Source organism: Natator depressus, chromosome 28, assembly GCF_965152275.1.
Source record: "Natator depressus isolate rNatDep1 chromosome 28, rNatDep2.hap1, whole genome shotgun sequence".
Taxonomy (NCBI): domain Eukaryota; kingdom Metazoa; phylum Chordata; order Testudines; family Cheloniidae; genus Natator; species Natator depressus.
In genome coordinates this window covers 3,246,833-3,271,209 of record NC_134261.1, presented here as the reverse complement: position 1 = coordinate 3,271,209, position 24,377 = coordinate 3,246,833, and the positions used below count along the sequence as shown (strand labels likewise).

The window sequence follows — 24,377 nt, the reverse complement described above, 5'->3', positions numbered from 1 at the left end:
GCCAACCAGTAAAACAGAAGGTTTATTAGACAACAGGAACGTGGTCTAAAACCAAGCTTGTAGGTACAGAAAACAGGACCCCTCAGTCAGGTCCAGCTTCGGGGGGCGGGGAGACCAGACCCAGGTTCTGGGCCTCCCCCCATCTCCCCAGACAGCTCCAAACTAAAACCCCCTCTAGCCCCTCCTCTGGCCATCTGATCTCTTTGTTCTCCAGCCCCTTCAGCTGGCACCTTGCAGGGGAGGGGCCCAGGCCATCAGTGGCCAGGAGACAGGGTGTCAGCCGTTCTCTGTGCAGACAGCATCACATCTGCCCTCTCGGGCTCTGCCACAATCACACCCCCTTATCCCACCACCTAGATACTTAAGAAGGGCATAGGGGAAACTGAGGCACACACACAGTATTCAGAGAAAACATTAAGAACATTTCCACTTCGTCACACAGGGGCGCTCCAGGGGAGGAATGCAGGGGTGGTGTGCGGGGCCCGGGGAGAGGCCTGACTTCCATTACTGGTGGATCCGGGCCCCAGTGCTCTGAATATTGGTGTAGCCCAGGCCCATATAACTCGCCGTCTATGTCCCAGACACAACCCTAGGAACCGCTGTCTTGCAGTGTCCAGTTATGCCCGCTGGACGCTGCAACCTAATATGAGTTTGTCAATTTAACAAAGAAATTGATACGTACCAGCCTTGTTATCCCAAGGGGCATCTCTGACATGCTTCAAATCAACCGCACTGCTTCTGGTAGAATAAACAAACAGATTTATTAACTACAAAGATAGATTTTAAGTGATTATAAGTCAAATAACAGGGGAGGGATAGCTCAGTGATTTGAGCATTGGCCTGCTAAACCCAGGGTTGTGAGCTCAATCCTTGAGGAAGCCATTTAGGGATCTGGGGCAAAAACTGGGGATTGGCCCTGCTTTGAGCAGGGGGTTGGACTAGATGACCTCCTGAGGTCCCTTCCAACCCTGATATTCTATGAAAGCATAACAAGTCAGATTTAATCAAATGAAATAAAAGCAAAATGCCTTCTAAGCTGATCTTAACACTTTCAATGTCCTTACAAACTTAGGTTTCAGAGTAGCAGCCGTGTTAGTCTGTATTCGCAAAAAGAAAAGGAGGACTTGTGGCACCTTAGAGACTAACAAATTTATTTGTGCATAAGCTTTCGTGAGCTACAGTTCACTTCATCGGATGCATTCAGTGGAAAATACAGTGGGGAGATTTATATACATAAAGAACATGAAACAATGGGTGTAACCATACACACTGTAACGAGAGTGATCACTTAAGGTGAGCTATTACCAGCAGGAGAGTTGGGGGGAAAAAACCTTTTGTAGTGATAATTAAGGTGCTGATCCGACTGCACAAGGAGTCCTATTCCTTCTTCCCCTCGGACAGCTGGCTCTGCAGCTGTGTCCAGGTGATGTCGCCCGAGGGGGACACATGCTGCTTCCCCCGTTACCAATGGATTGAGGGGTACCGCACCGTGGAGCTGCGAGAAGGGGCAGGTAGGTTCTCAAAGCCAGTTCCCCCGCTTCACACAAGGATCACAGGCCCTGCATGTCCATCGCTCCCTCCTCTCTGCGCCCCATAACCTGAGCACCTCCCGCCCACCCAGCAGCTGATCGGGGGTGAGCCCCGGGGCCCGCCAAACATGGTGATTCCGAGGGGGGGAAATTCCCTCTTGACTTGATCGCCAGGATGTCGCCATGTCTTCCATGAATGTTCATGGATCCTCGCTTAGATCAGTAACTGGTGAGCAGCTAGACACTGGAGTAGGAATGAATGGGCAGTTTTCACAGTGGGGAGGGATAAATAGCGGGTTCCCCTGAGGGTCTGTCCTGGGACCAGTGTGGTGCAACATATTCATGCACATCTGGCCTCGCCACCGGTTTGCACTCTGCATGTCTGTCTGCATCTGGCCTTGGTAAGGTCTGCCACATGCAACATCTGTCCACTTGTACCTTGGGGCTAATCTGCTCCATGCTCAGCTATTCACATCTATATTTCAGGAGGTTTGCTGTGTGCGCAGCTGTCCACATCTGGCCTGGGCCTGGTTCAGGGCTGTCCTTAGGCATATGCAGAATATGCCGCTGCGTAGGGCACCACAAATTTTGGACCACCAAATTGCCCCAAGTTTCACGGTGCCCTAAGCAGCCACGTGCTTTGTGTGCAGCAGTGCCAGCAGCCATCCCCATCCCACAGCTGGCCCCCCTGTGCATTCCTATGGGGGTGTGGGGCCGGGACAACTCCATCCACCCCTGCCTCGCCTCTTCCCACCCCCACCCCGCCCTCATTTTCCACCCCTTCTCCCAAGCCCCCACCCCCAGCGACGGACCCAGGGGATTAGCGGGGGACGGGGGGGCTGGCGCTAGCAGCAGGGGTCAGGCCTATCCCTGCACTCACTGGCAGTGGCGGGAAGCAGAGCACCCCAGCCCGCTCCACTCCGCTGGCTCCCCGCTGTTTCACTCCGCTTCCCACTGCCGGTGAGTGCCGGGGGGGGAGTCGGACCCCTTCCCCCAATCCCCCTCCCCTGAGCAACACGGCTGGGACAGGGGGAGCAGAGCGGGCTGGGGCCGGGTCATTCCATTTCCTGCTGCCGGCGCCAGGCCCCCCCGCTAATCCCCCAGGATGCTCTGGGCCTGAGTGGCCCCCCACAGCTCCCCGCAGGCCTTGAGTGCAGCCTAGATCTGCCACAGGGGGTTGGGGGTGGGGGTGGGGAGCAGGTGCTCAGGCAGTGCAGGGTACCATCCTTGGTAGGGACGGCCCTGGCCTGGTTTGGCGCATGCACAGCTGTCAACATCTGTACTTCATGAAGTTTCCCACATGGACAGCTGTCCACATCTGTCCTGTCAGCATCTGACACTCCATCTGCACCTCTCCTCCCTTCTCAGTACCCTCCCCCCCCGCCCTGTATACCCCCCTTCGAGAAAGCAGTCTAGACTGTGGCAGGGCTGTGTGGTGGGGGAGGGAGCCCCCAGAGCACCCCCCGGTTCCCTGAGGGAGCAGCAGGAGGCGCCGTTTCTCATCCTCCCCCTCCACTGTGCACACAGCAGGGTGGTCCTGTTGTGTGATTCTCGCCCAGCCAGGCCACCGGCTCCCGCTTCGCCCTCCAGCCAAACCCACTGCTGAGGACACCCAGCGCCCACTGCTGCTGCAGCACCGGCAAGAGGAGCTGAAGGGGCGGCAGGCAGCCTACCAGTGAGCCAGGCGGGGGCGGCAGGGCTGGGGAAGGGGGCCGGGTCAGGCTGGTGAAGCCATAAGCACTGTCTGGGGGAGGACAATGATTAGAGTCAGTTCTGCTTTCACTCCCTTCCCCTGCCTCCCCCTTTGGGCTCCCAGTCCCCCCTGCTCTAACAACTAGACCCCACTCCCCTCCCAGAGCTGGGGAGAGAACCCAGGAGTCCTGGCTCCCAGCACCCCTCCCCCCACTCTAACCTACCAGCCCCCACTCCCCTCCCAGGGCCGGGGAGAGAACCCAGGAGTTCTGGCTCCCAGCACCCCCCTGCTCTAACCACCAGACCCCACTCCCCTCCCAGAGCTGGGGAGAGAACCCAGGAGTCCAGAGCTGTCTCCAGAGGCTCATGGGGACCCTGATCCAATCCTACCCACCCCCCATGTCAGGATAAGCCAGGCTGTGCCACATCCAGTCCCTCTTGTCGGCTGCTGTCGCGCCTCCCATCAGTGAACGCTGGAAGGGCAGGGTCTTTTCCTTTGGTCTCCACCTGGGAGGGGTGGGCAGGATCCAGCCACTGGCAGAAGGCCAGTCAAGAGAGTATGCTGGGTGAGACTCATCTAAAACCATACCTCTCCCCCCGCCCCGGGTAGGCCTTACCATCCCCAGTGCCCATCAGTCTCCCATGCCTGCTCTGGGGAAACAATGGAGAAGTTAACCCTGTGGCATCAGCAGCTCAGGGCTTCTATGCAAGCCCCAGCTCCTGGAGTCCTGGGGTTATGATGGGGAAAAACTCAGCTTCCATTTAAAAAGCCACATCACTCTCCAGACATTGTGTGTGGGGAGAGCAGCTGAGAACTGTGACCCCCACGTACAGGGCCTGGGGCCATAGAGTAGACCCCAAAGTATTATTTAGTGAAATCTCATGATTTTGAAGCCAATCTCGTGATGGTGGGGGCTGGTGCATGGTCTATGAACTCTTGGGGTTTGCAAGACTGTATTTAAACTAGCCTCTTAAGACAGTTGAAGGGAATAGGGGCAGTTCTTGGAGCAATGGGCTCAGGCTCTTGGCAGACTCAGGCAGTGTCACTGCATCAGTTACACCCAGGGCAGATCCCCCACATCTCACAGCAATGGGCTCAGGCTCTCTGCAGACTCAGGAAGCATCACTACATTGGTCACACTCAGGGCAGTTCCCCCCTCACAGCAATGGGCTCAGGCTCTCTGAAGACTCAGGCAGCAGTGCTGAGTTGGTCACACTGGCTGCCTATTCTGGATGGTTCCTCTGTAACTACAAAAGCTAGAGACACTCTTATTTGCGATCGGAAGCTGAGCTGGAGGGGATCTCTTTGCCCCTTTGGAAGCCTCCAGCTACACCTGGGAAAGGCAGAGGAGGTCTCTGGTGGGGTCCGTGCCTGCCTGCGCTCTTAGGGGTGGGATGGTGATCCCATGTGTATCTCCCGACAGCTGGAAGGAATACACCCTGGGGTGGCCAAGGTGCCTGGACTTGGCCAGCGTGGATGAGTTTTAGACTCCAATGTCAAGTACAGCCTGACCAAGACCACCATCTGGACGGTGCACACCATCAAAACATGAGTGTGGGGGACACTCAGTCTGGGGCCGGCCCGAGGGCCTGGAGAGCAGCCTGGGGCACTAGTGCAGTGGAGATTTGGGAGGGTGTCATGAGATGGCTCAAAGGGGATCAATGCCCACACCCCAGGTACCCCAGCGGGGATGGGCTGAACTCAGGGTCACTCTAAAGGGGTCACCTTCTATCTCAGACCCTGGGTTCATGCCCACCTCTCTGCCTGACATCCCCAGCCATTCCTCTAGGTCTCTATGTTATGCTGGGCACTGGCGACCCACAGTGAGAGACAGTGCATGCCCCAAAGTCCTCCGGTCTAAACACAGGGTGGGAGGGGAAACTAAGTCACAGGAGAGGGAAGAGATTCACCTCAGGTCACCCAGCTGCTCAGTGGTAGGAATAGAAATCATGACTCCCAAGTGACCAACCAATTGAAAACTAATCTAATCTAATCCTAGAAGATCAGGGTCGGAAGAGACCTCAGGAGGTGTCTAGTCCAACCCCCTGCTCAAAGCAGGACCAACCCCAACTAAATCATCCCAGCCAGGGATTTGTCAAGCCTGGCCTTAAAAACTTCTAAGGAAGGAGATTCCACCACCTCCCTAGGGAACCCATTCCAGTGCTTCACCCCCCTCCTCATGAAATAGTTTTTCCTAATATCCAACTTAGCCCTCCCCCACTGCAACTTGAGACCATTACTCCTTGTTCTGTCACCTGCTACCACTGAGAACAGCTGAGCTCCATCCTCTTTGGGACCCCGCTTCAGGTAGTTGAAAGCAGCTATCAAATCCCCCCTCATTCTTTGCTTCTGCAGACTAAACAAGCCCAGTTCCCTCAGCCTCTCCTCATGAGTCATGTGCCCCAGCCCCCTGATCATTTTCATTGCCCTCCGCTGGACTCTCTCCAATTTGTCCACATCCCTTTTGTTGTGGGGGAACCAAAACTGGACGCAGTACTCCAGGTGTGGCCTCACCAGTGCCGAATAGAGGGGAATAATCACTTCCCTCCATCTGCTGGCAATGCTCCTACTATGCCGTTGGACTTCTTGGCAACAAGGGCACACTGCTGACTCATATCCAGCTTCTCGTCCACTGTAATCCCTAGGTCCTTTTCCGCAGAACTGCTGCCTAGCCAGTCAGTCCCCAGTCTGTAGCGGTGCCTGGGATTCTTCTGTCCTAAGTGCAGGACTCTGCCCTTGTCCTTCTTGAACCTCATCACATTTCTCTTGGCCCAATCCTCCAATTTGTCTAGGTCCCTCTGTATCCTATCCCTGCCCTCCAGTGTATCTACCTCTCCTCCCATTGAGTGTCATCTGCAAACTTGCTGAGGGTGCAGTCCACACCATCCTCCAGATCATTAATGAAGATATTGAACAAAACTGGCCCCAGGACCGACCCTTGGGGCACTCCACTTGATACTGGCTGCCATCTAGACATGGAGCCATTGATCACTACCCATTGAGCCCGACAATCTAGCCAGCTTTCTACCCACCTTATAATCCATTCATCCAATCCATACTTCTTTAACTTGCTGGCAAGAATATTGTGGGAGACCGTTCAAAAGCTTTGCTAAAGTCAAGATCTATCACATCCACCGTTTTCTCCATATCCTCAGAGCCAGTTATCTTATCGGAGAAGGCAATCAGGTTGGTCAGGCATGACTTGTCCTTGGTGAATCCATGTTGACTGTTCCTAATCACCTTCTGTGACGCAGCAGGGAGGGGGGAGTGTTGACCTGGGAATGTGGCAGGGGAGTTTCACTGGGGATGGGAGACCTGAGAGACTGTAACCTGAACCAGGAGGAGGAGGGGGAGGTAACACCTCTGCCTGGGAAACTGGACAAAGGCTGCAGGAGGGAGCCTGCTGGTGGGGTTTGGTTTCAGTTTTGTGCTAGGTGGTGGAATGCAGGGAACCCCAGGGCTGGGGTCTAAGCTCCCTGCCCCCCAGAAGGACTTGACTGAGGGGTCCTGGTTGTACCCACAAGCTCTGTTTTAGACTGTGTTCCTATTGTCCAATAAATCTTCTGTTTTACTGGCTGCCTGAGAGTCACAGTGAATCCCAGGAAGAGAGGTGAAGGTCCCGGACTCCCCCACACTCTGTGACAACTGGTGGGAGCGGTGGGATGTACTGCACCCCATGAACGGCGCTTCCTGCAGTAAGTGACTGGGGAACAGTAAAACAAAGGGGGATTGATGGGGACCAGGCATGCTGAAGATTCAGAGAGAGACGGTTTCAGGGGGCAGTTAACCCCTGGGAGTGTATGTCCAGAGAGAAGGACTTTTGCAGTAACAGGGTCCCCCGGGGGATTGCAGCGAGCGGTCCCAGGGGCGGAGGAGTCTGCAGCTCGACCCTGGCAAAGAGGTGGTGACCTCAAGAAGGACTGGACCCCTAGGGGTTCTTTCTGGAAACCGTGGAAAGCTGCCCAGAGCAGCGTGGGCCCTGGGGCCTGACCGGGCTGGGAGGGGTCAGACTGCTGCCGAGGACATCCCAAGACCCTTCCTACCTACGCCTAGGAGAGGGGTTGAGGGAAGCCCAGCGAATACCGAGGGCACCCTGACCCCGGCAGCCAGCAGGGGATCTTCCCGGCGGAGCTCCCCAGCCTTGGAGTGGAGGTGGCTGGAATGGGAGAGGGAGATGAAAATGCGGGAGCTGGAGGATCATGAAAAGTGATGTTAGCATGAGCAGGAGGAGCAGGAGAGGCAACGTCAGCATGAGCGGGAGCTGGCCAGGCTGAGGAGCAGTGGGGTGCTGGCTGCGGTGAGTGAGGGGGGTCCCAAGATTGTAAGGAGCTTTGATAAGTGCTTCCTGGCCCAGCGGAAGGAGGGGGAGGACATAGATAGCTTCCTGACGGCCTTTGAGAATGCCTGCGAGATGCACAGGGTTGACCCTGCAGACTGGCTCCAGTTTCTCACCCCCTTACTGAACCCCAAAGCCATGGAGATGTACAGCCGAATGGTGGGCGAAGGCAGGGGACTACGAACTGTTCAAAAAGGCCCTGCTCCGTGAGTTTGGACTGGCCCCTGAGATGTACCAGAAAAGGTTCCGGAGTCAGCGTAAAACGCCTGAGGTCACCTACCTACAACTGGTCAACCGAATGCAGGGATATGCCCGCAAGTGGACAGCTGGGGCCCAAACTAAAGAGGACCTGCTTGACCTAATCGTACTGGAGCAACTGTATGAACGGTGCCCTTCCGACCTGAGGCTGTGGCTGGTGGACAAAAAGCTAGAGAACCCCCAGCATGCAGGGCAGCTGGCCGACGAGTTTGTGAACAGTTGGTCAGGGGGTAGCAGGGAGGAGTCCCAAAAGAACAGGCCCCCCCACGATGCAGAGAGAGAATCACCATGGGACCTCCCAGCGGGGAAATATGGAGAACCCCCTGCCAAGAGGAACGCCTGACGTCAGGACCATCCGATCCGCTCGAGGGGACCAACGTGACCTGAGCTGCTATCACTGTGGCCAGAGAGGCCACGTACAGACCCAGTGCCCCAGGCTCAGGGACAGACTGAACAGATACAACCTACCCAGGGTTAACGGGGTAGGGACCCAGCTGGACGAGGGGCAGATGGCCCAGGCAAGGGGGGCTGCCACCTTACTAACTGCTCAGGAGGGAAGAGTACCCCAGGCCAGCTCCTCTGGAGGGCTGGATGCTCTGGACTCAGGGTTCTCAGTTTACAGGGTGGGCGCGGGGCTGTCCCTCCGGAGAGAGTGCCTTGTTCCCCTGGAGGTGGATGGGAGAAGATCAATGGATACTGGGATACGGGTGCGGAGGTGATGCTGGCCCGGCCCGAGGTGGTGGCCCCAGATCAGCTGGTGCCCAACACCTACCTGACCCTGACGGGGGTGGGCAGGACCCCATTCAAGGTGCCCGTGGCAAGGGTACACCTGAAATGGGGGGCCAAGGAGGGTCCCAAGGATGTGGGGGTGCATCACCATTTGCCCACTGAGGTTTTGATTGGGGGGACCTGGAGGGCTGGCCAAGCAACCCCCAGAATGCCATGGTGGTGACCCATAGCCAGAGCCGGCAAGGGGCACTGCACCCCAACCTTGGGGAGGGTACCACACCAGAGGCACAGGACCCTACCCTGGTGGGGAGGGAGCACCGAGGGGCATGGCTCAGAGAGGCTGTGGCCTCAGACCCCGCCAGTGAGAGGGAACCAGTCCCCATCCCTTCCCCAGCCGCTGAGTTCCAGGCCGAGTTGCAGAAAGATCCCTCCTCGCGGAAGCTCAGGGACCTGGCCGACCTCAGTATGGTACGGACCATGAGGAGAGGCGGCCAGGAGAGGTTCCTGTGGGAGAAGGGGTTCCTATACCGAGAATGGGCTCCCCCAGGGGGAAGTGGAGTACCACAGGATCAGGAGGCAGCAGGTGGTCCCCCAGAAGTATCACCGCAAGCTACTGTACCTGGCCCATGACATCCCCCTCGCAGGGCACCAGGGAATCTGGCACACCCGGCAGAGGTTGCTACAGAACTTTTACTGGCCTGGGGTGTTTATCACTGTCCGGCAGTATTGCCGATCCTGCGACCCCTGTCAGAGGGTGGGGAAGGCCCGGGACAAGGGGAAAGCGCCTTTGAGACCTTTGCCCATCATAGAGGAAACTTTCCAGAAGGTGGCCATGGACATCGTGGGGCCTCTCAGCAAGACGACCCGGTCAGGGAAGAAATACATTCTGGTGGTGGTAGATTTCACCACCCGCTACCCCGAGGCAGTGCCCTTAGCTTCCATTGAAGCAGACACCGTGGCAGATGCGCTCCTGACCATTTTCAGCTGAGTGGGGTTCCCCAAGGAAGTCTTGACAGACCAAGGATCCAACTTCATGTCGGTCCTGCTCCGGTGCTTGTGGGAGAAATGTGGAGTCTGGCACAACTGGGCCTCAGCTTATCACCCCCAGTCCAATGGGCTGGTGGAGAGGTTCAATGGGACGCTAAAGATGATGCTGAAAACCTTTATGAACCAGCACCCAAAGGATTGGGACAAGTACTTACCTCACCTGCTGTTCGTGTATAGGGAGGTACCCCAGGAGTCTACCGGATTTTCGCCTTTCCAACTGTTATATGGAAGGAGGGTAAAGGGCCCCCCTGGACCTGATGAGAGAAGAATGGGAGGGGAGGGCCACTCCCAGTGGAGAGTCAGTGGTGGAGTATGTCCTGATCTTCCGAGAGAGACTTGCTGAACTCATGGGCCTGGCCAGGGAGAATCTGGTGGATTAGCTACTGAGGGGGATGAAGAGTTTTGCCGTGGCGTATATTGATGAAATCTGTGTCTTTAGCCAGACCTGGGAGGACCACTTGTCCAGGTTAGACAAGTGCTGGACCGACTCCAGGAGGCTGAGCTGACCATAAAAACTGAGAAGTGCAAGGTGGGGATGGCGGAAGTACCTTACCTGGGCCATCGGGTGGGGAGCGGCCACCTAAAGCCAGAACCAGCTAAGGTGGGGGTGATCAGAGACTGGCTCACTCCCCACACCAAAAAGCAGGTCCAAGCCTTTATTGGGTTGGCAGGATACTATCGAAGGTTTGTGCCCCGCTTTAGCGCCATAGCCGCCCCCATCACTGAGCTATGCAAGAAGAGGAAGCCAGACAAGGTGGTCTGGACCAAGCAGTGCCAGGAGGCTTTCCGGGCACTGAAGGAGGCTCTGGTCAGTGGCCCAGTTCTGGCAAACCCAGACTTTGACAAGCCCTTTATGGTGTTCACCGACGCCTCAGACATGGGACTGGGGGCAGTGTTAATGCAGGAGGATGGAAAGGGGGAGAGACACCCCATCGTGTACCTGAGCAAGAAGTTGCTACCCTGGAAGCGACACTACGCGGCCATCGAGAAGGAGTGCCTGGCCATGGTGTGGGCCCTCAAGAAACTAGAGCCCTATCTCTTCGGGCAACACTTCACCGTGTACACTGATCACTCTCCCCTGACCTGGCTGCACCAGATGAAAGGAGCCAACGCCAAACTCCTGAGGTGGAGCCTGCTCCTGCAGGATTACGACATGGACGTGGTCCATGTGAAGGGAAGTGCCAACATGATAGCGGATGCACTGTCCTGGAGAGGGGGCCCTGAACTTCCCCAGGTCTCTTTAAATATTGTTCGAAACATTTATTTTCCCAAGTATAAAATGTCATATGAGCAAACAAGTAAGTGGAGAACAAATGGGTCAGTAAAAATAGAAGTGTATAATACCCCAACACACAAGCCCCAGGACTCTGAATTTGAGGTTGATGGGTTCTATGAGGGAGTTGATAGGATGGCCGTTCCGGGGGTTTGCAGTGTATCAGCGGCAATGGGCCCTTATTGTTGTTTGTTCACCCAGTTCGTAAATAATCAAACTCATACTCAAAAAAAGTGTGCTCTGTCACCGGAAATTTTATCTGTATTGAAATAATTTAACCTGTTCCATATTGCAATATACCCCTTCCTATGCTCTTAATATTAATGCCTCACAAAAGTATATAAAAATTTTTTCACCAACAGATGTGGTACAGTACTGTTCAGGATACCAGCTAACAGAAATTAATGCTACCCTAGGAACTGTAAAATTTACCCTGCCCTTATCCAGCTTCCAAATTGCTCCCAAGGGGGCTGCTCTTCAGTTAGCACAGCAGAGGGCATGGGTTTCCTCTAGAAGGAAAAGAAATCTGGCTGGACGCCTATGGGCTGGTGCAAATAGTGCAGCAGCGATTTGGAATATTTATAAAGGTCAATAACATGATAAGAAATTAGGGCAGCTGGAAAAGGCTACGAGTCTTATTACTGGAGCTCAGTTAACCCAGGTGCAGGCTGAATTTGGTAAATTACATGTTATTTCCACCCTTAGTTCGATGACCCAGGAATTGCTAACAAAGATGGTGTTAAATGTCACTAAGGCGGGAAAGGAATTGCAGTGGGATCTAGCATGTTCAGAAATTCAGGATTTCCTGGATGACCAGCTCATGGCCATTCGGAGTCATCTTGAGCATCTAGCTTGGCCCACTGCCCTTACTAGTGCTTCAGGAGGACCATCTAATCTGTGGCCATGGAGACATACTTGAAAAATTTCAGGGTGGAGTTGCAAGTACCTGCAGTGCTCCTTCCAAGCATATGGGCCAGTCGGAGGGGTGTGGGTTCCCACATACCAAATCCTGACAGGTCTGTGGGGAGGATGCATGTGGGACTGGATTATTCACTGTGACATCTGGGAAATTAAACCACCTGGTATGCCTGGCCAATTTGTTGTCAGTGCTCCTGGAATAACACCCAATGTTTAAATAAGAATAGGAAATCAATGAACATTTTGGCCCTTTTGTGTATACAAAAGCTGAAGCCAGGGGACGTTACCACTGTTTATGACAGTGTTTGTTGGGAAGGTATAGGACAAAAAACTACCCTGATAGGACACCTGCTTTTTCAAGCTAATAATAACTGTGTAAATGTTAAGGCCACCACCTTGTAAGACCTGCATTTCAATCTCTCCACTGCTGCGGGAAATCCCATTACTTATTGGCCTGCAGACAAGTTCCTGCAGGTAGCTTTTAAATTTAAAATATCCTTTAACTGGACCATTTTAGTACCTGATCAATTTCAAAATCTACTTTTGCTCCTACCAAAGATCCGCAAAATTTTTGAATTGCAAGGTCAAATTCATGTCCTTCAAAATATATATCAAATTGAAAAACATGCTTTTCATACAGCCTATAAAGTGTCTACCTTAGGTACTGATTATAATGTGTTGCATCATGTAACTAAGGCTATAAAATAACCCCAGTGTAGTGTTACAATGGAAGCATTAATGCTTGTATTTTTGTTGTGTAGTTTGAGAATGTGTTGTTGTTGTGAAAACTGTAATAACGGGAACGCCTTTCATGTTCGTACTAAACATGCATCATTAATGTATCCAGCTAAGGTTTATAAGGTCGATCCCTTTCATTTAGAACCAGAAATACAAGATTTAATAAAAATAAAGGTTTAAGAGTAATAGTTGTGCTATAAAAAGAACAAAAGTGGGGACTGTGAAGGCAAAATTGCGTGGGCCTAGACTTTGGTCAAGCTAGCCAAACTTTCACCAGTCTGACTGTGTATGTGACAAGATGACAGGGGGGAGGGGGGAAGGGGCTCAGAGTAATGCAATTGCAACATGTAGCTGCAACAGCTAGCCGTATTGCAACCACTAACCGCAAAAGAACCAACTGTTAAGAACAGGGAAAGCTTGTGTTTGCCATGTAAGGAAAAGATGATCTTTGCTGTATTGCTAAGTAGGAAAAATACTAATGGGGAAGTATGCTTGCTTTGAGCATGAACATAAGCCTTTATATGTTGTTAAATTTTCCTGAATCAGGCAGAGCAGCTCCTGGCTAGCTGTGTCTCCCTGCATGCTTGTATTACAATAAAGGAGTCTCAGGCTGTTCTGATCCAAACACAACCCGTGGTTAATTTTCTACCTCACGTAATAACAGACAGAACAAAGTACTGTAAATTACCAAGCAAAATAAAATAAAACACGCAAGTCTAAGCCTAATACAGTAAGAAGCTGAATACAGATAAAATCTCACCCTTAGAGATGTTTCAATAAGCTTCTTTCACAGACTGGATGCCTTCCTAGTCTGGGCCCAGTCCTTTCCCCTGCTCCAGTCTTTGTTCCAGCTCAGGTGGTAGCTAGGGGATTTCTCATGACTGTAGCCCTCTTTGTTCTGTTCCACCCCCTTATATATATTTTGCACAAGGTGGGAATTCTTTGTCCCTCTCTGGGTTTCCACCCCTCCCTCTAGGTGGAAAAGCACCAGGTTAAAGATGGATTCCAGTTCCGGTGACATGATCACGTCACCGTAAGACTTCGTTACCCACTTGCCATCACACAGGTATACAGGAAGACTTACAAGTACACAGAGCCATCTACAGTCAACTGTCCTGGTTAATGGGAAACATCAAGATTCCAAGCCACCATTAATGGCCCACACTTTGCATATTTGCAATGGGACCTCAGAGTTACAGTTCATATTTCTAGTTTCAGATATACAAATAGGATGACCACGCTCAATAGATTATAAACTTTGTAATGATACATTACAAGAGACCTTTTGCATGAAGAATATTCCAGTTACATAATATTCACACTCATTAGCATATTTTCACATATATGGAGTGCGCTGTCACAATGGGGCCCTTGCAATGCCCTTCCTTCAATTGGGTATCTGGTTGCGCATGCCTGCCTGGGGATGGCGCTCTGGCCATGCCCCCTTCGTCTTTACTGGCCATTCTCTCCTCTAAGTGGCTCTCTTGTCCCAAGGAAACTGGAGCTGAAGGGCTTCTCCTTATGCACGGGCTCCTGGGAGAAGGTGGGATTCGACTCTCACGTCCTTCGTGCACCTTTGGCCAGCACACAGCCGTGTGCCAGCTGTGCCCAATGACATCTGTGCCCCAGATGTGCCCAGCATTTGCCACACACATTGATTCCACACAAAGATATTTGTATCAGTGGCAGGATGCTGCGAACAGCACTGATGTGATTTCAGTGATTCCTGGAAGTTAACACCCCTACAATCATCTACTCTGTCCCCCTGCCCAACCCACACATCAAAATCTCACCCAGAAAGTCCTGAACTGAGCCCAAAAAGTTGTACCTGAGCTAAAGAGTCGCTTTTTAAAAGAGACATCCAAATCCAATGGAAAGGCTATGCCTGGCTGGACATTTTCCATTCAAACTTTTTTTTTTTAAATTTGTTTTCAACAAAATGAAAGTTTGTGGGACATGTTAGCTTTCTTCTAAAAACATTGCTTTTTGTTTTCTGTTTTCATTTTGAAAATTAGATTCTGAAAAGAGAACATTTTTCATTTTTTTTTTCCAGAAATGTCTGGTTCTGAGCAGTTTTCCTCAGAAGATTTTCTGGGTTTGGACAATTTCGGCCAAAACCGTTCTCATTTGCTCAGTTTGCAGCTGAAAATGTTGTGGTTTTTCAAAGATTGTTGGCCAAAAAACCTTCAGATTACAGTTTGAGGACAACAACTTCCACTAAAAATTTTGACCAAACCTCCCGTACCCCACTCCCCCAAAAAAACCAACCTCCAAAAAATCCAAAACTAATTTCCATCCAAATTTTCCCTGGGGAGAAAAGTATTTAGCAACCAGGGCTGGGTAAATTCTCCAAGTGATGGCAAATCTGCAGAAGAGGCAGACTACAAAGAGCTACAAAAGGATCTCTCAAAAACTGGGCAACAAAATGGCAGATGAAATTCAATGTTGATAAATGCAAAGTAATGCACATTGGAAAACATAATCCCAACTATATACCTAAAACTTAGTTGATACCACTGAAGAATGAGATCTTGGAGTCGCTGTGGAGAGTTCTCTGAAAATATCCACTCAATGTGCAGTAGCGTCAAAAAAGTGAACAGAATGTTTGGAATCATTAAGAAAGGGATAGATAATAAGACCGAAAATATCTTGTTGCCTCTATATAAATCCATGGTACGTCCACATCTTGAATACTGCGACCAGGTGTGGTCGCCCCACCTCAAAAAAGATCTATTGGAATTGGAAAAGGTACAGAAAAGGGCAACAAAAATGATGAGGAGTATAGAACGGCTTCCGTATAAGAAGAGATTAATAAGACTGGGACTTTTCAGCTTGGAAAAGAGACGATTAAGTGGGAATATGCTAGAGGTCTATAAATGCACGACTGGTGTGAAGAAAGTAAACAAGGAAGTGTTATTTACTCTTTCTCATAACACACGAACTAGGAGTCACCCAATGAAACGAACAGGCAGCAGGTTTAAAACAAACCAAAGGAGGTATTTCTTCAAACAATGCACAGTCAACCTGTGGAACTCTTTGCCAGAGGATGTTGTGAAAGCCAAGACTGTAACAAGGTTCAGAAAAGAACTAGAGAAGTTCTTGAACTGTTAGCCAGGATGGGCAGAGATGTGTCCCTACCCTATGTTTGCCAGAGGCTGGGAGTGGGTAGCAGGGGATGGATCACCTGGTGATTGCCTAATCTATTCATTCCCCCTGGGGCACCTGTCAGAAAACAGGATACTGCTAGGTGGACCTTTGGTCTGACCCAGTGTGGCCATTCTTATAAGTGAAAAGAATGTTTGTAAAAAGTACATAAAACTAAAGGGAAACTGGAATAAAAAAAAGACAACGCAGGGTCTAAATCAATAGGGCCGGAGCAGGGATTCTGGGTTAATGCACTTAAATCCCCAGCAGCTCCAATTCTCCCCCAAACTCCCCTCCCCTCCCCTACCCCCCACTTCCTAGCTCTCCCTACAGAGCGTTGTGTATGGGATCAAAGGGGTGTGAAGGGGCAGACAGAGGATGTGTATGGGCCAAGGCAGAGGTCGTGAAGGGGCCAGAGAGGTGTGTATTGCCCCAGGGAGAGGGCACTCAGGGGCAGACAGAGAGCGTGTATGGGGTCAAAGGGGGATAAAGAGACAGGTGTGTATTGGCCCATGCAGATGGGGACAGACTGAGGAGTGCGTACCGGCGCAAGCCATGGTAGGAGAAGAGGGCGACAGACAGAGCACGTGAAGGGGAGACAGAAGGACAGACAGACAGAGGGTAGTTTGCAAGCGCAGGCAACGGTGTGTGAAGGGGGGAACGCCCAAAGGGGCACGTACGCGCCCAGGCACAGGGCGCACCGGGGCAGGCGGGCAGGCAGAGGGCCCGCAGGGGCGGGAAAGCGGGGGGGCAGAGGCGCGCAGGAGACGGCGGGCGGGCGGGCAGAGGGCGCGCAGGGGACGGCGGGCGGGCGGGCAGGCAGAGGGCCCGCAGGGGCGGGAAAGCGGGGGGGCAGAGGGCGCGAAGGGGCGGGAAAGCGGGGGGGGCAGAGGCGCGCAGGAGACGGCGGGCGGGCGGGCAGAGGGCGCGCAGGGGACGGCGGGAAAGCGGGGGGGCAGAGGGCGCGCAGGGGACGGCGGGGGGGCAGAGGGCGCGCAGGGGGGCTGAGGGAGCCATGCGGACGGTGACCCCCCTTGACCGCAATCCCCCCGCCCCCCCTTTGAAGGCTGCTTGTCCCGGTCCCCCGGGGTAGCTCCGGACGCTTGTTCACGCCGCGGGCTCGGAGGGCCGGGCCGGGGCCTTTACACGCCGGGGCCAGGGAGGGTCTGGCCGAGCTGGTGCCAACCCTGGAGCAGGGCCCCGGCCAGGCGCTGGCTGCTCCCAGGCGGGGACCTGCCCCAGCCGCGCTCACCGGGGTCGACAGCACCGCGGGCGGGGCAGGGCCCCAGCGAGCAGCAGGCGCGGCCTGACCGGAAACAGTGAGCGGAAATTACGTTGTCCCGGTAACCGCTACTTTATAGTGCAACCGGGAAGAGTGACCGGAAGTTATGTTTCCCCTTGTGCGCACACCTTTAAAATCCCACCGAGAACAGTGACCGGAAGTTATATTTCCCCTTGTGCGCTCACCTTTAAAATCCCGCCGGGAACAGTGACCGGAAGTTATATTTCCCCTTGTGCGCGCACCTTTAAGATCCAACGGGGAACAGTGACCAGAAGTTATGTTGATCGTGTGTGCGCTCCTTTGGAGTCCATCCGGGTACAGTGACCGGACGTTATGTTGCCCTGGAGAGCGCCCTTTCTCATTGAAGGAGAGTCCGGATCTTCTTCAATGTCCAACCAGGAACGGTGACCGGAAGTTATGTTGATCCTGTGCGCACTCCTTTGGAATCCTTCCGGGAACAGTGACCAGAAGATATATTGATCCTGTGTGCATTCCTTTGGAGTCCATCCGGGAACAGTGACCGGACGTTATGTTGATCCTGTGCGCACTCCTTTGGAGTCCTTCCGGGAACTGTGACCAGAAGTTATGTTTTCCCTTGTGCGCGCACCTTTAAAATCCCACCGGAAACAGTGACCGGAAGTTATGTTTCCCCTTGTGCGCGCACCTTTAAACTCCCACCGGAAACAGTGACCGGAAGTTATTTTCCCCTTGTGTGCGCTCCTTTGGAGTCCATCCGGGAACAGTGACCGGACGTCATGTTGCCCTGGAGAGTGCCTTTTTACAGTCCAACCGGGAACAGCGACCGGAAATTATATTGTCCCTGTAAGGTCTCCGTCAATGTCCATCCGGGAACAGTGACCGGAAGTTATGTGGCCAAGGTGCGCGTGCCTTTACAGTCCAATGGGGAACAGTGACCAGAACATATGTTGTCTTGCTACGCGCGCCTTTAGAGTCCAACCAGGGACAGAGACTGGAAATTATGTGGCCCCGGGGCCTGCTCCTCCTTTATCAAGGACACTGCCAGACGGGACTCGTGAGCGGTTCCGTTATGGTGACCAGACAGCAAATGTGAGAAACCAGGACAGGGGGTGGGTGGGGGCGGGCAATAGGTGCCCATATAAGAAGGAGACCCAAAAATCAGGACTGTCCCTATAAAATCGGGACAGCTGGTCACCCTAGGTTCAGTGCCACCATCATCCCTAGAATCCCTGTCATCATGGCACCAGCTAGCGCGACAGCTGCCCCGCCCTGTCCAGCTCTGGCTTCTGGCCTGGGACCTGGGCGGGGCCTCAGAGGGGAGGAGGCGGGGCTGACACTTCACTGAGGGCCACAGAGAGTGACCGGGACTCCTGGCGGGGAGAGAATCGGCCTACTCCACCTCGCCTCCCTACCGGGAAGAAGCTGGCGCCTGCCCCTGATGGCCGCAGCTTGTCACAACTAGTCTCTTGGAAATGCTCTTTCTGTATCACCGCGACTGGCCACCAGGTGTCACTGCTGTTCCTGAGAACACAGTGTGTGCCTCACCCCTACTGGCCACTGTGTGTCACTGCTGTTGTGCCTTACCACCGCTGGCCATGGGGTGTAGGGTGTTCCAGCCCTTCTCGGAGAATCTTCATACTAAAGCAGCTGGGAGTCTGTTCCCATCACTCAGGAACTTGAACATTTGAAAATTATAAGCAAAGAGAATCTCATTACTGATAATTGATGACCACAGACAATCTCCATATTAAAGAAGTTGGGAGTCTGTTCTCATCATCTGGGAATTTGAAAATTATAAGCAAAAAGAATCTCATTACTGATAATTGCTGGTGAAAAATTTCTCGGATAATAGTAGAGTAGCAAAGCAATGATGTTGTGAAGAGACAGTAAATGTAGCACAGCAATGTTTGGCTTCAGGAGGGATAGCTCAGGGGTTTGAGCAGTGGCCTGCTAAACCCAGGGGTGTGAGTTCAATCTTTGAGGGGGCCATTTAGGGATCTGGGGCAAAAATTGGGGATTGGTCCTGCTTTTGAGCAGCAGGTTCCTGAGGTCTCTTCCAACCCTGATATTCTTTGATCTCCCTAGATCAAAAGGTTAATCCTCCTCTAAAGAGAAAAATATTTGACACAGTTACACAATTGTTAGACACATTTTTTAATTCAAAGATCTATTTTAAGCCCCATATTGGAAGCTAGGTAAACATAGGATAATTAATGTTTGAAATGCAGAAAGCTGAGAGAGCTTTGGTTTTTGCCTGAAAGCAAGTTCAATATGAAATGTGTTTTATAAACAATTGATTAATAATTTGGAGCTTCCCTGAATGCTTTATTACTAATAATTGCAAGGGTCAGTTTCCTTATTATTCTAAATAAGGAGGGTTTTGGACCCCATTTTTGTAGATTTAGTATGAAACACGCAGTTTTCTATCCTTAGAGAGCGTCTGTCTGCTTTGCCTTGGGCTAAGGCTATTGAAGAAGAAAAGCAAACAAGCTGAGGTGGTACAGTAGCTTCCTACTCCGTAAAGCCTCCATCACAACCCCCCCCCGCGCGCGCGAGTCAACGGCTATTAGAAAGAGGTCTCTGGTTGTCTCCCAGTTGGTAATCTGGGGCTGACAACACACTCCTGTGAAGGACAAGCCCTGCAGAGGGGCTCAGCAGAGCTAGGCGAAACTTCCACCTTGCAACCCCGCTCCCCCCCCCCCGCACATTGGTTCAAGGGGCAAATCCCAACGAGCCTTTATAGACCCCAGGGCCAGCCTGCCCAGGGGCCAGTTGTGCCCAGGGGCTGCTCCCCAGACCAGGTTCCCCCCTCCCCGCCCCCTGGAGGGTGCACAGCCCCCCTACGAGCCCTCCCCACCCCACCCCAGTGGCCCCCACCCCAAGTCCACTCACTGGCCTTGCTGGGTTGGGCCAATGCAGCAGCTCAGCAGGGAGGAGCTGCCTTCCAGAGGCACTGGGAGAGCCAGAGCGTCCTGCTTGCGGTGGCGGTGAGCCCCAGCCGTGGAGGAGCCGGCGAGGCGCAGGGGGGCAGCAGCCCTGCAAAGGCGGCGGCGCCACTACTGGGGAGCAGCCACACCCCCCGCCCCTCCTGCAGCTTGGCACCCCCCACCAGGGGCTTCTGCAGGCTGCAGTGGATGCATGTGGACGCCGGACCCTGTGCGCCCCCCGGCTCCCCCCTCACCTGGGGTTACCATATTTCAACAATCAAAAAAGAGGACGGGGGGAGGGGGAAAGCCCTGCCCTAGTCCTGCCCTCATCCACTCCCTCCCTCTTCCCACCCCCCGACTGACCCCCTCAGAACCCCCAATCCCGCCCGCTCCTTGTCCCCTGACTGTCCCCTCCTGGGACCCCCCCACCCTAACTCCCCTCCTAGGACTCTCCCCCCTACCTGTCCCCTGGCTGCCCCAACCCTTATCCACACCCCTGTCCCCTGACAGGACCCCCAGAACTTCCAACCCATCCAACCCTCCCCCTGCTCCCTGACTGCCCCCTGGCCATGCCGGTCAGACGCTGGCTCCACCCGGAGACAAACACGCTGCCGGGCTGCCGCGCGCACAGCCCCTCCCCGGCAGAGTGCTGGGGCAGCAGTGGCTCACATGCCCGGGAGCCGCAGAACCCGAGCGCGGCGAGGGGGGAGCCGGGGGGCGGACGGGGGCCACCGCCCGCATGCATCCGCCGCAGGAGCCCCCGGGGGGCTGGGAGGGGGAAAGCCGGGCCTCAGCCTGGGCAGGAGGGGCAGGGGGGTGCGGCTGCTCCCCACTGGCGGCGCTGCGGCCTTTGCATGCTGCCCCCCTGCGCCATGCCGGCTCCTCCATGGCTGGGGCTCGCTGCCCCCGCAAGCCGACGCTCTGGCTCTCCGGTGCCTCCAGAAGGTGGCTCCTCCCTGCCGAGCCAGGGCACCGCTTTTTGGCGCCCCCAGCCACTTGGCCCCCTAGGCGACTGCCTAGTTCGCCTAGTGGTTGCACCGGCCCTTGGGCTCAGCCAGTCATGCTGATGATGACCCCACTTGACCCCAGTTCCACCACACCACTCTGAAGGCTGCTTGTCTCGGTGCCCTCGGGGTAACTCTGGACGCTTGTTTATGCTGCAGACTTTGTGCTCGGGGATTCCCCAGGGCTCGGAGGGCCGGGCCGGGGCCTTTACACGGCTGGGCCCAGGCAGGGTCTGGCCGGGCTGGTGCCAACCCTGGTGCCCTCGAGCAGGGCCCCGCCCGGGCGCTGGGGAACAGGCCGTGGAGGCATCACAGCCAGAGGGGCCGAGCGGGGTGGGCTGCAGCTGCGGGGTCTAGGGCTGGTCCCCCAGGAGCCCCAGACCCACACCTGACCTGGGCTGGACATCGCTCACCGGGCTCGGCAGCACCAGGGGTGCGGGGCAGGGCCCAGACGAGCAGCGGGCACTGCCTGACCAGGAACGGGGAGCGGAAGTTATGTTGCCCTTGTGCACGCGCCTGTAGAGTGCAACCTGGGCAGAAACTGGAAATGATGTGGCCCCAGGGCGTGACTCACGAGCGGCTCACTGCCACCACCACTGTCCCGGATATCCCTGGCACCAGCTAGTGCAGCAGCCGCCCCACCCTGTCCAGCTCTGCCTCCTGGCCTCTGACCTGAGCAGGGGATGGGGCCACAAAGGGCAGGAGGCGGGGCTGACACTTCACTGAGGAGCCACAGGAGGTGGGGCAAGAGAGAATAACAGGAAGTCATGGGGAGGGAGGGGGGTGCAGCGCACACAATCTTCTACTTACTCCACTTCGGCCCCCCTCACCGGGAAGAGGCTGGTGCTACCCCTGCTGGCCACAGCTTGTCACTACTAGTCTCTTGGAAATGCTCTTTGTGTATTGCCGTGACTGGCCACCAGGTGTCACTGCTTCTCCAGGGTAAAAACAGTCAGTGCCTTACCCTGACTGGCCACCAGGTGTCACTGCTATCCCACCTTTGCCACCAGTTGTCACAGAGTGTAAGGGAGTCCGGGGCCTGCACCCCTCTTCCTGGGATTCACTGTGACTCTCAGCCAGCCAGTAAAACAAAAGATTTATTGGACAACAGGAACACAGTCCAAAACAGAGCTTGTGGGGACACCCAGGACCCCTCAGTCAAGTCCTTCTAGGGGAGCAGGGAGCTTAGACCCCAGCCCTGGGGTTCCCTGCATTCCACAACCCAGCACCAAACTGAAACTAACCCCCGCCCCCCCCGCAGGCTCCCTCCTTCAGCCTTTGCCAAGTTTCCCGGGCAGAGGTGTTACTTCCCCCTCCCCCTCCTGACTCAGGTTACAGGCTCTCAGGTCTCCCATCCCCAGTGAAACTCCCCTGCCACATTCCCAGGTCAACACTCCCCGCTCCCTGCTGCGTCTCATCTCTCCCCCCTTCAAGACTGAACTGAGCGGGGTCACTCTGTCCAGTGACCTGGGGAAGTTCAGGGCCCCCTCTCTGGGACAGCGCATCCGCTATCAGGTTGGCACTTCCCTTCACGTGGACCATGTCCATGTTGTAATCCTGCAGGAGCAGGCTCCATCTCAGGAGTTTGGCGTTGGCTCCTTTCATCTGGTGCAGCCAGGTCAGGGGAGAGTGGTCGGTGTACACGGTGAAGTGTCGTCCGAAGAGATAGGGCTCTAGTTTCTTGAGGGCCCACACCATGGCCAGGCACTCCTTCTCGATGGCCGCGTAGTGTCGCTCCCAGGGTAGCAACTTCTTGCTCAGGTACACGATGGGGTGTCTCTCCCCCTTTTCATCCTCCTGCATTAACACTGGGCCACTGATGAGAGCCTCCTTCAGCGCCCGGAAAGCCTCCTGGCACTGCTCGGTCCAGACCACCTTGTCTGGCTTCCCCTTCTTGCATAGCTCAGTGATGGGGGTGGCTATGGCGCTAAAGCGGGGCACAAACCTTTGATAGTATCCTGCCAACCCAATAAAGGCTTGGACCTGCTTTTTCATGTGGGGAGCGGGCCAGTCTCTGATCTCCTCCACCTTAGCTGGTTCCGGCTTTAGGCGGCCGCTCCCCACCCAACGGCCCAGGTAAGATACTTCCGCCATCCCCACCTTGCACTTCTCAGCTTTTATGGTCAGCTCAGCCTCCTGGAGTCGGTCCAGCACTTGTCTAACCTGGACAAGTGGTCCTCCCAGGTCTGGCTAAAGACACAGATTTCATCAATATACGCCACGGCAAAACTCTCCATCCCCCTCAGTAGCTGGTCCACCAGGCGCTGGAAGGTGGCCGGCGCTCCCTTGAGGCCGAAAGGCAGGGTCAGGAACTCATAGAGCCCCAGAGGGTGCTCCAGCCCTTTCCTGGAGAATCTTCATACTAAAACAGCTGGGAGTCTGTTCTCATCATTTGGCAATTTGAAAATTATAAGCAAAGAGAATCTCATTACTGATAATTGATGATTAAATTTTTTTTGGATAATAGTGAAGTATCAAAGCAATGATGTTGTACAAGGTCAATGAATAGACAGTAAATGTAGCACTGCAATGACCAGTTTCAGTCATCTCCCTAGATCAAAAGATTAGTCCTCCTTTAGAGAGAAAAATACTTGATATAGTTACACAATTGTTAGACATGTTTTTTTAATTTAAAGATCTATTTTAAGCCCCACATTGGAAGCTAGGTAAACATAGCATAACTACTGGTTGAAATGAGAAAGCTGGGAGAGCTCAGATAGCTTACAAACAAAGAAAATCTCGTTACTGCTCAGTGCTATTGACAAATATCTCAAGGCCATGAGGACTCTGTCCCTATAATTTGGAACAGATTGGTTCATGAAATTTACCATTACTGAACATTGTGGGTGATAAATTTTTGAGAGAACCTTAATTTTAAACCAGTTATTATTGTGTTCTCAGCCTCTGTGATAGATTGGTTAGTGAAAAAATCCAGAAAAAGAGAAAGTCATTACTGATCAGTGCATGTGATTAATTTCTCCTGGAAGCATAATCAAAAACCCAATAGGATAATGTCCTGATCATTTGGCAGAGATTGGTTCATGAATATTAAAATCAAAACCAAAAATCATTACTGAACACTGGTGGCGAAAATTATAATGGACTTTTAATTTTAAATTGGGTATGACTCTGTACTGAGACTATAGGGTTGATCGGATCATGAAAATTACAAAAAAAGATAATTTTATTGCTGTTCAGTGTGGGTGATATATTTCTCATGAATTCTTCACCTAAAAGCCATTAGGATTCTGTCCTGGTCATTTGGTAGAGAACATTACAATTACAGACAAAAACAAAACTCATTACTGACCATTGCGAGTGAGAAATTTCTCGACGAATCTTTTTAAAGCAGTGAGGAAACTACAAACAAAGAGAAAGAATTGTGTTCTTAGCTTATAATTTTCACGAACTCATCTGTTTCAAATGATCAGGTCAGAATCCTGGTGAAGTTTCCATGAGAAAATTGTCACAAACACTCATCAGTAATGACCTTCTGTTTTTTGTAATTTCCATGGACCAA

General features: G+C 53.4%; 1 long non-coding RNA gene across 1 annotated transcript in view; it reads right to left on the bottom strand.

Moving 5' to 3' along the window:
• Window positions 1-17,409, bottom strand: part of LOC141978881 (uncharacterized) — a 32,481-nt gene extending 15,072 nt beyond the window's left edge. The window contains exons 1-2 of the long non-coding RNA XR_012636437.1: window positions 17,133-17,409; window positions 683-738 (exon numbers count right to left, since the gene is read on the bottom strand). This is a non-coding gene — a long non-coding RNA (uncharacterized LOC141978881). The remainder of the gene's footprint in view (window positions 1-682; window positions 739-17,132) is intronic.
• Between the last annotated feature and the right edge of the window lie 6,968 nt (window positions 17,410-24,377).